At 39.6% G+C, this 14772-nt stretch overlaps 1 protein-coding gene across 2 annotated transcripts in view; it reads left to right on the top strand.

The window, feature by feature from the left end:
- The first annotated feature begins 2175 nt into the window (after positions 1 to 2175).
- Positions 2176 to 14772, top strand: part of ankrd50 (ankyrin repeat domain 50) — a 98304-nt gene continuing 85707 nt past the window's right edge. The window contains exon 1 of one of the 2 annotated variants that reach the window (XM_034182182.1): positions 2176 to 2370. The gene's annotated coding sequence lies outside the window, so the exon portion shown is untranslated. Of the gene's footprint in view, positions 2493 to 14772 lie in introns of both variants that reach the window. The other variant, XM_034182181.1, reaches the window with a different exon arrangement.

Raw genomic sequence — 14772 nt, 5'->3', positions numbered from 1 at the left:
ACCCGTTTCGGAAAGCCAGTCTAGTCTGCTTTATTGTAACTGTACATCTGTACTTCAGTCACCTGTTTTTTGCACAGTCCCATTCCGTTATATTTAACAGTGAATATAGTTTTGCCTGTTTCACTCTTTTACTTCTTACAGAAGTGTTTTTCTTTATTCTTTTTGTTTATATACCAGTAAAGCCAGATCAAATTCCTTGTATGTGCGAGCTTACTTAGCAATAAATTTGATTGCGTTTCTCTCTTCTAGCCAGTGTTTTTAGTTTTAGTTTTTAATCATAATTTATTTTATTATTTTATTGTTTATTTTATTCTTTCATTGTTTATTTCTTGTAATCTATTTATAAATGGTAAATAGACTACATTTATATAGCGCTTGTCCATCTGCATCAGATGCCCAAAAGGCTTTACAACAATAATGCCTCACATTCACCCCAGTGTCAGGCTGCTGCCATGCAAAGTGCTCACTACACACCAGGAGCAACTAGGGGATTAAGGACCTTGACCAAGGACCCTTAGTGATTTTCCAATCAGGCTGGGATTTGAACCGAGGATCCTTTGGTCTCAAGCCCAACACTTAACCAGTAGACCATCACCTATTTAGATTTTTATCAATCTTTGCTGCCTATTCCTCAATTTCTCTTAGACAGTCTTCCCAAAGGATCAATAAAGTTCTATCTAATCTAATCTAGTCTAAGCTTGTATTTGTTTTAGGGCCCGGCCCCACTGGGGAAAGGATTAATTGCGCATGAATTATGGACATTCGTTGTCGTCCGCAACAAAATTGGCCAAAAATGACAAATGTCCCAGTATGAATTACGGATATATTAATAATATATGGCGTATATATGACGAACAATCATGGATTTATGATGCATGTATTGAGGAAACGGATTGGACGCATTGCGATTATCACGGCAGTACTACGAATGTATTGTGAATGCATCACGCACATGTTGCGCGTGCGCGGCATCTGCATTGCGGTCATAAAAGAAGTGCACTCGGGCCTTCGGCATCACGATTCACACCAACACCACCGCCTCTGGAGCAATTGCTGGACTCGGACAAGTTGATTGGTATTGTAATGATCATAGAGTTGATGCTCATGTTGTCATGCAAGGGTTAACTGTTCATGAGTTTGGGGAGCGGGAGGGGGGAAGCCGCTCCAGGTTCGGAGATGGTGTTTTTTTGAGAGTGTCATGAAAAGAGAGAGTTCAGAGTGAGTTGCGGCTGTAACAGCAACTCTTCCTTTTGTTGGAGTTAAATAAACATTCTGAAAGACAACCGAGGTCCACAGCTGACTTCTCTGCTGCTGGGGATTTACAGTATGTTGTTGGATGGCAGCAGCTATTACATCTTTGGGGATCCATAACTACATCTGTGCATCTCCACAGCTGGACTGTCACTGACTGGCATGTATGTCGATTTCTGCCACATAGAACTTTGGGTTTGCGTGACGTGTTTGTTATGCATTCGCAGATTGTCCGCAAATCAGATGCAAGGCAGACGTAATACAAACACTTTATTCGTGGCCAATATGTATGCATTCGCTACAACTTATTTTAGTCCGTGACGTGAACATGATAGGCATGCTATATATCCATTTTACACACTGTCCCAGTCCGCTGCCAAGCTGCAAATCCCTGTCACTTGCGGATAATGGCGGATATACAGCGCATAGCTTGAGTATGTATTGAGTATGTAAGGCGGATGTCATCCGCAACCAAAATTTTGTGCAGCTCAAAAATCCTGGCAACAGAAAAAAGAGAAGAAAAATTTCGGACGTCGGCCGACTCATACAAGCATGTTTCATGGATATTACGGATGTTTAATGAATATGAGCCAATTCTGTGGGCAATTCATACGCAAATCTTCCTAAATGCCAGTGGGACTGGGCCCTTATGTAAAGACCACAATGGAAATAAGTCAACTTTTTGTGTTATCCTTGAAATGCCATTATAAATGTATTAAATATGCATATGTTTTAACACATTTTATTTTATTGTGCATCTTATGTGGAATTTCTAAATCAATCAATCAAAAGTCCTACTTTGTAGCATCACTCGACCTGCCACAGTGCTATTGCTAGCCACTCATAGTGAGACTACAGCTCCCACTAGGCTTTGCGGCGCTGCTTGGTGTGCGCTGTGCATGCGGCGGAGCGGACTGTGGAGCGCTCGGAGGCGGAGAGTCAGTCGGCTCTCTGTTGAGCTGTTCGGGCAGCAGGAGGAGTCGACATCGACAGAAAAGAACGATCCACGGATGTCGTCCAGATCCACACATTTGTCTCGCGGGTCATCGGTCGGTTTGTGTGAGATATTTGGATTTTTGTGAGGACGGACCCGGACGCGGCGAAAGGAAGCGAAAAGAGGTGAGAAGAAGAAGAAGAAGAAGCAGCAGCAGAAGAAAAACCGTGAAAACGCTTCATATCTGGATTCATTGAAGTTGAAAGGCGAGTTGTGGATAAACACAGCGGCTCGTGTTCGAAGTTTGGTGAGAATTGTGTGTTTTTTTGTTTTTTTTTAGTAGTCCCGGTGTTTTTGTTGTTGGTGTTTAAAGATCTGAAATAGAGATGTGGATGGGTGAGGTTTGTGTGGCCATACGAAGACGGAGCTCCTCAATCTGCTGCTCCTGCTTCTTATTGTGGGCATTTATTGAGTCGGAACGCCTCTGAAAAGCAAGAAAAAAAAAAGATTTGAATGCAACCAGATCGAGTAGAATTGTGTCATCTGGCAGCGCAACAAAGTGTGTGTTTGATCGGCTGCAGAATATTAGTATTTACTCAGCAATAAATAAGAAGGTTCACCAACACTTGGAAATCAAAGTACTTCATCAGCATTTATTCAAACTCGGTTCGAGTGTTTGTGTCCGATAAGTCGTTTTTAGCTCACCAGCTTGTGATGGTTATCGTTATTTGTAATAGATTTATCAAGCTGAAACGATGATTTGTTGGTTAACAGAAACATCAACAAACGCTCAGAGGGCAGTCCTGGTCTGTGCAGGTGGGGGGCGCTGTTTCACCAAACTACCACTAACTGAAATTAATTAAACGCATTACATAACAAAATTATACATCCTGGATGAATCTGATCGGCCTCCAGATATGATCAGCTGTTCCTCAATCCAAGATACACTGAGCAGCCAGATTGAAATAAAATCCACCTGTGATTTTTTTTTTTTATTATTATTTTGTGCACACCAGATAATCAAACCGCGCCCAAGTCAAATACAGCTCCCTTCGTGGAGTCAACTAGTTTGAACCCAATCAGGTGATTTATCAAAGCAAATGCCAAATTGTGACCATCTCCATCTTCTCAAAAGTAATGTCCAACTTTATATATGTTTGAAAATAAAAGAAAACAAACCAGTTTTGTTTTTTTGTTTTTTTATAGAGAGTGGCTATTCGCCCAACCGTTGGGTCAATAAAGTAAATACGCGAGCAGATACGCTGTAAAGAATAAACACAAAACCTTTTATTCAGTTTGGTAAGTTTTAGCATTGTTAGCATGCAAAGCTAACAATGCTAAAACTTACCAAACTGAATAAAAGGTTTTGTGTTTATTATTTTCAAAAAGTAACAAATATTTAGAAGTATGTACACCATGCAGGTTTAAATGAACTAGATATTGTATAATTGTAAAGAATAAACACAAAACCTTTTATTCAGTTTGGTAAGTTTTAGCATTGTTAGCATGCAAAGCTAATTATGAGTAAAATAGCATATATTTTCATTTATTCATTCATTTACAACGCCCAACCACAACCGACCAGTGAGGGCACTTGTAAGCTTACTTCCAGTTTCAACGCGGGAGGGAAAAAATGCGGATATTTTCTCATCGGCTGTGGGAGGGTTTGCAGCTCGCGGAGGAGCTGTGATCTAAAGCGGTTCTGTTTGGGTCATCACACCCAGGGAACTGTGTCAAACTAACACCATCTTACAGCCAACAAGCAGCATTTAGTTCAAAAACTGTTTCGTCTTTGTTAACAGGCTTCCGTTCAAAATACTTATGAAAATTGTCTGTTTTCATTCATTGCGGTGTTTTCGTAGTAATTAAAGACGGCGCCGTTAAATGTGTCAAACATACGCCGCAATAGAGCCTTAAAAAGTGGTGTAAAAACCGTACTTTAGATGCACAAAACATGTCAAATACATGATCACGATTGGGCAAATAAGATAAGACATATTTATCTGCCCAACGGTTGTGCATGTAACATTCAATGTATGACTTATCTGCCCAACGGTTGGGCGAATAAGATAAGACATTATATTTATCTGCCCATCGGTTGTGCATGTAACATTCAATTTATGACTTATCTGCCCAACGGTTGGGCGAATAAGGTAAGACATTATATTTATTTGCCCAACGGTTGGGCGTATAGCCTTTGCCTTTATATATATATATATATATATATATATATATATATATATATATATATATATATATATATATATATATGCTTTCTTGAGCTGACATAAGGAATATAGATATGCAATATACACTGGAACATTGTTATTAATGAATGTATAGTAAATCATCACTTTTACAGCCAGCTTTTTTTTAATCAGAAAATGGACACATGAACATTTCCAACCATTTACAAATACTGTGATAGTCTTTGGTAAAGCTGTGTGGAGTAGGCAGTTCTTAAAAAGTAAGTGATTGTGGAAGAAGGAGATGAGTGAGGGAAGCCACCAAAACACCTTTGACAAAGAGTTATGGGCTTCTGTGGCTGTGATTGGAGAAACTGCAGTCTTTTGTCTGTTGCATCAGCAGTCATAACTTCATGTTGGAGTGGGACAGAGGAGGGTTTTCATACAAGAAACCAGATCAGGCTGAGGCTTCAGTTTCCCATGTGCCTTCTGGCAAACTGTAGTTGATATGTCCTATTTGCTACTCCACCACTGTAGGGGTGTCAGTCATTCTAAGCATGACTGCATCATAATTAAGTTACACACAAGTAAATGCATGCTTAAAATGTACACTTTTTTAATATATACTATACTATATAATCAGTGGAATCTAGTATTTTGACCATCAATTAATTGGCTAATATTTCAACGAAAAATACATGCTGGAACTGGTTACAATTCTCAGATATGAAAATTGCCAAATTTTCACTGGCTTTCACTGTAATTTAACTAAATTCACTGTCTGTGGGAAATATCAGTCCGCACATTTTTAATAAAAAAACTGATAGAGAAGACGTCCTGTGCAGGCCCTGAGGCCTAGCGGTGCCAGTGCTGATCTACAGAGTCCATAGATAACTGTGAAACTGACTGGATGGGATGCCAGTCCAACTCAGCTTACTTGTTACTTCCCCAGCAATATACTATTATAAACTAATAAAATGTTAGTGGAGTTAGGTATTTAATTGTAAATTAATTAAATAATCTGTGAAAGAAAATGCAAATTGCAATTGGTTGTGTCTTTTCAAATGTGAGAATTTTCAACTTTACATCAGTTCATTCATTCATTCAATCATTCATTTTCTAAGCCTGTTTACTCCAGTTAAGGGTCACATGGGGCTGGAGCCTATCCCAGCGTGAGGCGGGGTACACCCTGGACAGGACTCCAGGCTATCACAGGGCTTTTCACTGATTTATATCATCGTAGTTACAATACAAGTAAATTTTGTGGGATACTTTAAATATATATTATATTAAACTACTAAACTGTTACACCTTTACTGCTGAAATGTTACATCCTCAGTGGGAAGAAGTATCAAAGAAAAATGAAAATTTGAAGTGGTTCATCATCTCAAGTACATTCCAATGAAGTTGGGACGTTGTGTGAAATGTAAATAAAAACAAAAAGAGTGCGGGTACTAGACTGGCCTGCCTGCAGTCCAGACCTGTCGCCCATTGAAAATGTGTGGCACATTATGAAGTGGAAAATACGAAAATGGAGACCCCGGACTGTTGAACAACTGAAGTCGTACATCAAGCAAGAATGGGAAAGAATTCCACCTACAAAGCATCAACAACTAGTGTCCTCAGTTCCCAAACGCTTATTAAGTGTTGTTAGAAGGAAAGCTGATGTAACACAGTGGTAAACATACTACTGTCCCAGCTTTTTTGAAATGTGTTGCAGGCATCCATTTCAAAATGAGCAAATATTTGCACAAAAACAGTAAAGTTTATCAGTTTGAACATTAAATATATTCTTTGTGGTGTATTCAATTGAACATAGGTTGAAGAGGATTTGCAAATCATTGTATTGTGTTTTTATTCACATTTCACACAACATTCCAACTTCACTGGAATTGGGGTTGTATGAAAGTTTTCTCCTTTTCACTGATTTATGTCTTTGTAATTACTTATATTTTTACTGTACAAAATAAATAAATAAATTTGGGGTCTGCGGGAAAATGAACTGTATACATTTCATCCAGTATTTCTTTGACCATTTATAGACTAATCAATCAATCATTAATGACAATAACATTTAAAGCTGGTTGTAATTCATTGTTTCTTCTGTAAAATTTTAGATACAAATAAGTACCAGATGTCCCAGACACATCCTCAGATTTATTTGAAAAATTATAAAGAAAGTACTTGGATTGAAATACAAGTCAACAACAGGTTGTCAGATGTATCCAAAGATAGTGTAAACCTGTTTAATTGATTTATAGTTGCATTAAAACCAGGTAATAGCAGCCTGTTTGGGTTCATCTGGACTGCTTAAAAAAGCCTTCGACCCTTTATTTTCAATGTCAAACAGTTTTGAACAAGTGGAAAAAAATCTTTTGGTAGAAATCTAGCTAGAATAAATCCATTTTAAAATCATTTTACCTTTTATTTTGATGCTGTGTCAACCAAAATAACATCTTGTTTAAAGCGATTCAAAGCATGTTTTAGGCATTTTAAAACCAGTACCTCTGGTACATGACTGTTTAATGTGAATCAAAATCAGAAGGAGCAGATCCTCATCTTGTAGAAACCAGAAGTCCCAATCTTATTAAAAATGACAATTAATTGACAATAAAAATGGTGCCTTTTTTCTATCCATCACTTAGTTGCACGACAACTCAACATTTCAACTGTAGATTGAAGTTTTTGTCAGCTTGATTGGGGAGTTGACCAATTTTTTGCCTTGTTAAACTTTTGCTTGCATTGATGTACGTTTACGTGATGGAAGTGGGTTTACACATTTGGACTTTCCCTTCTCAGTTCAGGACAGATGTAAACTTTTGTCTGGATAGGAATAGGGATGGGTATTGATAAGATTTTATCGATATCAATGCCATTATCGATTCTGCTTATCGATCCCATTCCTTATCGATACCTCGTGAATTTTGTACTAAAAGTAGGCTTTACAGGTTTTCTATGTATTTCATTGAGTCTTAAAGTAAATAAATATGAAATTGGTCACTGTATCCTTGATCTCTGGACATAAATAAAAATAAACAAAACGGGGTTTCACTTTGAAGTTAATTCCGACTGGACATCATTCTAACTTGACTCGGCAGAGAACTGCGCAGCATTTGGAGCTATGTTTCTTTGTCGCAAGAAGACAGGAGTCCCAGTTAGTAACTTTAATCCACACAAAAGTGACTCATTCAGGGATGAAAGTGGTGAAAAACAAAAAAAAGCTGAAACCCAAAATTACCCCCCAACACCACCTGTATGAAAATGTTCTAGAAGCTGTGAAATGCAATCTGGGACTATTCCAGACGATAAACTGGAGTGAGTGCAGCATCCATTTAGGTGAGAAAAAAAAACAACTTTCCTTATTCAGATTCATTCCAGTAGTATTCTGCTCTTACTAGGATGCAGCAGTTTTCTAGCTTGGCAGATAGTTCTGGATGAAATCACTGAAGAAATTAACATGTTGAAAATATGGTTTGACCGAAACAAACTGTCATTAAATTTAAATAAGACCGGGATGAGGTGGAGACATATTCTCACAGACATATGCTTTTTAAGGTTTTAACGGGGGAAAATTAAGATAAAGCGAAAGAAAAAATGTATCAACGAAGCAGTAGATCGAAGCACTGCTTCAATCTGTGAATCGCCTTCGATTGGTTCAAGGTTCAAAGCAAAGCTGCGCTGTGGAAAAGTTGATTACAGACCCGCTGCAGGGTCTGTAATCAATGTAGTGAAATTATCATTTCCCTGACAAACACCCCCAAAAACAACAGCCACTCTGAAGGACCGATAAAGAAATCATTAAGCAAAAAGGTTATTGATGTCGGTGGATCGAATCATTTCTTAACGATACCCGAAAGGAACCGGTTCTCGATACCCATCCCTAGATAGGAAGGAAGGAGGATCCATGGATTGACTGGACAAAAACTGAAAAAAAATTAGTTGCAGATAATAGTGTGAATCCTACTTTCCAAAAATGACTATGCATCTGAAGGTAGTGCACAATTGTTGGTTTTTCTGTGAGGTACAAGTGAAATGAGTTATTTATTAATGGCAGTCTTTGGAATAATACAAAAAGTTATTGGGACAACTTTTCGTTTGATCATTTGATCCCTGTAACTTTTGTACAGGGGAGTAGTATTCACTGACAAAGCTGCTGCCCCCGCGACCCAACTCTGGATAAAGCGGAAGAAAATGGATGGATGGATGGATGGATGGATGGATACCTTGGTGTTTATGTTAACCTTTGAAGGAACCTGTGCTGTATAACCATCTAATCTGCTGTTCACCTGCAAAAATATTTTGGCTCAAGGGCAATACTGACTAAACTCACTTGCTGAGCCCAACCTGAAACTTGTGCAAGGTATCATCTATAGTAGCAAGTTTCATCTACAGTATCAGGTTTCTTTACCATCCATGAAATCCTTGTGACATTCTTGCATAGAGTATTTTTCAGCGTCTTGTCCCCCTAGTGGCCACATGTAAAATTGAAATGCTGCCAATGACAATCTTGTCTGAGGACTTTGTTGGTTAACATTAGGTGCTTTTCCACTTCACAAAAGTAGCACTACTCGGCTCGACTCTACTTGTTTTTTTTGCTTTTCCATTAGGGTAGTATCTGGTACCGGGTCCTTTTTTTTTAGTACCTGCTTGGGAGCGGTTCCAAGCGAGCTGAGCCGATACTAAAATGTGACGTCAACAGGCTGCCGGCCACTGATTGGTCAGAGAACGTCGTCACTGGACGAGTCATGAGTGCGCCGTCCGAGAGGAAAATCAAAACCCGCCATTTTTAAATAGTCAAAGCGGCGTTACAGCGACCGTTGTTGTCTTTCGTTTCACAGCGAGTTTTTGTTTTTTTTAACTCGCACAAAACCACACCGTGGTCTGTGGATGAGCTGCGGACGTTTATGTTTGGTGGTGGAGGAGAGAATACGGAGAGGTGGATGAAGCGATCCGAAATGAGGACGCACTCGGCTCACCGGACATTACAGCAACTCAGAGAACAGCTGAAAAAGCTTAAAAGTGATTAAAGGACCACAATGACCGGAGTAGGTGGGACCGCAAGGGCTGGAAACGGTTCGACCGCAGGAACGCTATTTACGGACACCGACTGACGAGCACCCGGAGGCAGGATGACCGCGACTGGGCCACGGCTTTGTTGGAAGTGACAGATGGTAAGTGTTTTTGTGACTGTAGTCTTCTTGAAAGCACCGTTTAACGTTCCTTATCCCATTGGTGGTGGGAAGCGCACTTTAACAAACTAAGATTGAGTCTAAACTTGTGTTAAAGTAACATCGTTGTCTCATGTACGCGGACACAGTGAGCTAGCTGACTGCTAACTAGCGAGCTAGCTAACTCCGTGCTCCGCTTTAAAGTATTAACTTCTGACAGAAAAACACCTCAAGTCAGCAAGACAACAAACGTGTACATTTGACTCATTTAGTGCCATTACGGTGATGTTTTTTTTTTTTTACATGTCGCCATTTTGTGTTTTTGTTGAAGAATCCAGTTCCATAAGCGAGGAGGGTTCGAACACCAGTTTCTGTATCAACGTCCAGCACCACACAGCAACGTGTCATCACAGGTAAGAATAACGTGTCTCACATCACCTTAACTTTCCCAAATACGATATATATACAGGGTGACCCCCCTCACCAAAAAACAAAAAAAATTAAAAATCCAGAACCCATAAATATTGTCATAAATCCCACAAAGGTCCTGCAAATTTTGCTGGACCTTCCCAAAGTTTCAGTTATCTTGATCGCTTTGCATAAAAGTCATGTTCTTTCAAAATGATGCTCCAAATGATCTGATTTGTTGGAGGATAATTTTGAAAGAACATAATTTTTATGTAAAGTGACCAAGATAACTGAAACTCTGGGGAATGATCATACAGAGACTAAAGGTTTTTTTTTAATTTTTTTTTTTATTTTAAACTTTCTTTCCCATTTCTATCTTCATTATTGTCCAGGCAAGAGATAAAGGGAGCCTGTTTCAGCAGGAGAATCTCACCATCTTGAGTGACGTTGAGGCTGAAGCTGAACTGGGTTCAGTGTGATCGACACATCCGGCTGATCCTTGAGGAAGCAACGGTGGTGGAAGCTGCATTTAATCAGGCATATCTTGGCGTGCTGGGTGACCTTGTGCACGCGATGCATGACCGAGGCATGTGACCTGTGCCCCCAACCCAGACTACAGACACATGAAACTTTTGTATAGTTTGTGTTGCTTTTTTTGTGTGTGTGTATTTGCTCTTTTTTGTTGCAGTAAACAATTTGACTCATGTGACTGTATCATAATTTGTCATTTCATTCTGAGTCAACAGCAAAAAACATTTTGGTTCATTTCTAAGAATTTTTAATTTGGGTTTTTGCCACTCCAGAAGACACTGCACACTACACCTGGCTGAATCTTTACACAGATGCTGGAATAATCATGTCTAAACTGAGATTTTACCAAATGGTATTTAACATAAACAAAAAGGTTTAGTCACTTCAGTGAAGGCACCATTACATCAAGGAATTTTGAACAACCAGTTTTACTGTCTGTCACATTTACATTTATGACCCCATTAAATGTAAAGCTTATTTTACTACTGGATTATGCTTAAACAGCTTTTCAAACTGTTAGCCTTTAAATCAGTAAACCTTGGTAACTTTTACAAATCAAAATGATGTTACACAAAAGTGGAGACATTTTAGCAAAAAGTACAAAAATTTATTAAAAATTCACAGTGAAACATAGCTGGTGTATAACATGATGATGACAAAGGTGTCCCATTCTGTGGCATGAACCTCTGCAGCGGTGACTCTGAGAAAACCATCTGAAACACACACAAACACAGCATACATATAATTAGTGCTGTCAGGTTATTAAAAAGTAATGTAAGTGATTACAGGGTTTGTGATTAGTTAATCTAAATGAATCATTTAATTGCAGGTATATTTAAAAAAAACTCAGATCTGTGTGTGTTTGGGGCACTTAATAATCAGGTAAAAAAGGATCAGGGTTATTTTTGTTACATATCAAGGAGGTATTAAGCTGTAAATTGGTGTTAAATTGGGAGAACTGTCTAAGTGTAATTTGGATGGGTTAAATGCAGACAAATTTCATTGTATTTATGTGTACAATGACAAAAGGATATAAAGAATGTCTATAAAAACAGAATTGTGGGAGTTTGGAGGCTGATTCTTTCTGCACAATATGACTCCTTTAATAATTATCTTATTAGATTTCATATTTTAAATTTGTCCATTGAACATTAAAATCCGGATGAAAATCAAACTTTGAATGTGTTTTAAGCCTGTTCGACTTCAGTGATGACGTTAATTAACGGTCATTAAAACCGAATCAACATTTTGTGCGTGAACGTCAGTAAATGCACAAACTCCCACATTTGAGATTTAACAATAAGTTATCCAAGCAAGTTACTTTGGTAAAAAAAAAAGACATTAACACGTTTATTGATCAGAAACGCGTCTTTATTTACAGACCAAGTCACTGACGTCAAAACAAAATGGAGCAAAGTGTGACTGAAGGCCTGATAGGTATTGTAATTAATCTAAATTAACGCTTTATTTTGACAGCCACAATTTTAATAGTTAATAGCGAGAGCCTGCAGTTATTAATTATTTACGAGCTTAGGAAGCTAACGATTAGCTCACCGTCATGCTTTGCCTCTTCATCTCTAGCAGCTTGTATCTTCTCGTCTTCATCTTCATATGAATTCCCAAAGTCTTCTGTACGTCTCAAGCGTGTTTTTCTCGCCGCCAGCAACTTTCTCTTAAAAACTCACAGCAGTAAACACACAGAGTTCGCCATTGTTTATGTTTGTGTCGCGTATAACACGACGTCTCTGCAGTTTGCTCTGCTGACCCTGCCCACGTTGAAGAGGTACTATTTGCAGTAGAAAAGCTCGCGCTTGGAACCAAACCGAGTAGAGCCGAGTAGAGTAGAGGCGAGTAGTGCTGGAGCTTTGTAGTGGAAAAGTGGCTATTGTGCGCCAAGTTTCACTTCCAAAGAGAAAACCCTTGTTGAGATATTTTTGGAATCCTTTTAACTATCACCAACCTGCCTTGTCATGGGGTGTGTAAGGCTTAAACCTTGCTCATGTGTAGCATCTTGGGTTGAGATAATGCACATATATTGATCACACAAACACACACTGAGTTAACACAGATTAGTAGAGTTAATCAATTTCTCAACATGTTCTGGCAAGTGTTTTTGTGAAAATATCATTAAATAAATGGTCCCTGTCATTGGGAGCTGGTGCTTGTGGCTTGCTATTGCAGGGGTTTCTAGGAAAATTTAGCAAGGGGGTGGCACCAGATGCCAGGAAGGGGAGTGGCCAAACTAGGGGGATGGTGCAGAAGTTCGGGAGCTTTTGAAAATTTGAGGTCAGACACCATCAGGTGTTTAAAGCTATTTTAAAAGGTGCTAGGTTAGAAATAGTGTGTAAGTCAGGAGATAACTTGTTCCACAGTCTGAGTTCAGCTACCACCAAAGCACAATTGCCCCAAAGTTTATATTGTAACCTCTGAACATCTAAGTAAAGTTTATCAGACGCCTGTAATGTCCTACTGTAAGTGTGGAGAATAAAATTTCAGACAAAACCTGTAGTGTGCTTACCCATCTGGAAGTTGATAACCTTAGGCAAAAATACCACGATACATGGTACTACATCACAATGATTCAGAATCATGACATATTTTGTTTAGCAGCTTGCTGACTTTGGCATTTTTGCTTTGAACTGCGATAAAAGCAAGTATTAGTGGAGAAAAAAATTCTGTTAGTTTGCCTATTAGCCACGTTAACTTTCTTGTTAGTTAGCTTAGAGTTCATTTCGCTAATGTAGAAGTTCCCTACACTACAGAGTTCTTAGTAAAAGTATGTCCCTTTGGCTGCTCCCTTTTTCACTCAGGGTCACCACAGCAGATCCAAGATGGATCTGCATGCTGATTTGGCACAAGTTTTACGACACCGGATGCCCTTCATGACGCAACTTTACATTACAGATACAGATCCTTTAATGTCGTAACCAGTACACCGAAAGGTAAAGTGCAAGCCTTTCAGTGCAAATACGAGGTCTGTTAGAAAAGTATCCAACCTTTTTATTTTTTGCAAAAACCTGATGGATTTGAATCACGTGTTCCTGCATGAGCCAACCTTGAACCGTTGCGCGCATGCGTGAATTTTTTCATGCCTGTCGATTGCGTCATTTGCTGGTAAGCAGCCTTTGTGTGCGAATGGGTGTAGTCTCTCATCGGATTTTCTTTGCAAGGAAAATGGCGGAAAGACTGGAGCAGCGCGACTGCATCAAATTTTGCCAGAAACTGGGCGACAGCCAGGTGGAAACTATTCGGATTATTCAGACGGCTTTCGGTGACGATCCTATGGGCATCACACAGATTAAGGAGCGGCCGGCCATCAGCATGCTGAAATGACCAGATCTTTTCCAAAGTGAATGCTGTGGTGATGCGGGACTGTCGTTTGACTATCCGAGAAATTGTGGAAGAGGTGGACATCAGCACTTTTTCTGCACATTCCACTGTGACAGAAGATTTGGCCATGAAAAGAATTTCAGCGAAATTCATGCCGATGGCTTCGCCACGAAGCTGCTGACGGAGCAAAAGCAACTCCGTGTTGAAGTCTCACAGGACATGCTGTGACATGCCCACCTCTTCCATCATTTCTCAGATAGTCACACGACTGAAAAGCCACTGAAAGCTGTCTGAATCTTCCAAATGGTGGAAGAGGTGGGCATCATTTTTCGGAGTCCAGTACGTCCTGTGAGACTTCAACACGGAGTTGCTTTTGCTCCGTCAGCAGCTTTGGCCGAAGCCATCGGCATGAATTTCGCTGAAACTCTTTTCATGGCCAAATCTTCTGTCACAGTGGAATGTGCCGAAAAAGTGCTGATGTCCACCTCTTCCGCAATTTCTCGGGCAGTCACACGGCGGTCCCACATCACCACAGTGTTCACTTTGGAAATGATCTGGTCATTTCAGCGTGTTGATGGCCGACGGGAGCGTGGCTTGCTCTCCACCATTGTGCGGACGTCTTTAAACCGGTTGTACCGCTCCTTAATCTGTGTGATGCCCATAGGATCGTCACCAAAAGCCGTCTGAATAATCCGAATGGTTTCCACCTGGCTGTCGCCCAGTTTCTGGCAAAATTTGATGCAGTCACGCTGCTCCAGTCGTTCCGCCATTTTCCTTGCAAAGAAAATCCGACGAGAGACTACACCACACAAGGATTCTCTTTATCTTATTTTTCTTGAGGAATCTCTGAAAGTGGAGTCGTGGGTGTGCCTTCTTTACCAAGTGTGTTCCAGGTCAGTTTCTCATCTACACTCAACAAAAATATAAACGCAACACTTTTGGTTTTGCTCCCATTTTGTATGAG

This window comes from Thalassophryne amazonica, chromosome 11 (genome assembly GCF_902500255.1).
Source record: "Thalassophryne amazonica chromosome 11, fThaAma1.1, whole genome shotgun sequence".
Lineage (NCBI taxonomy): Eukaryota > Metazoa > Chordata > Actinopteri > Batrachoidiformes > Batrachoididae > Thalassophryne > Thalassophryne amazonica.
This window is presented reverse-complemented; position numbering and strand designations above follow the sequence as displayed.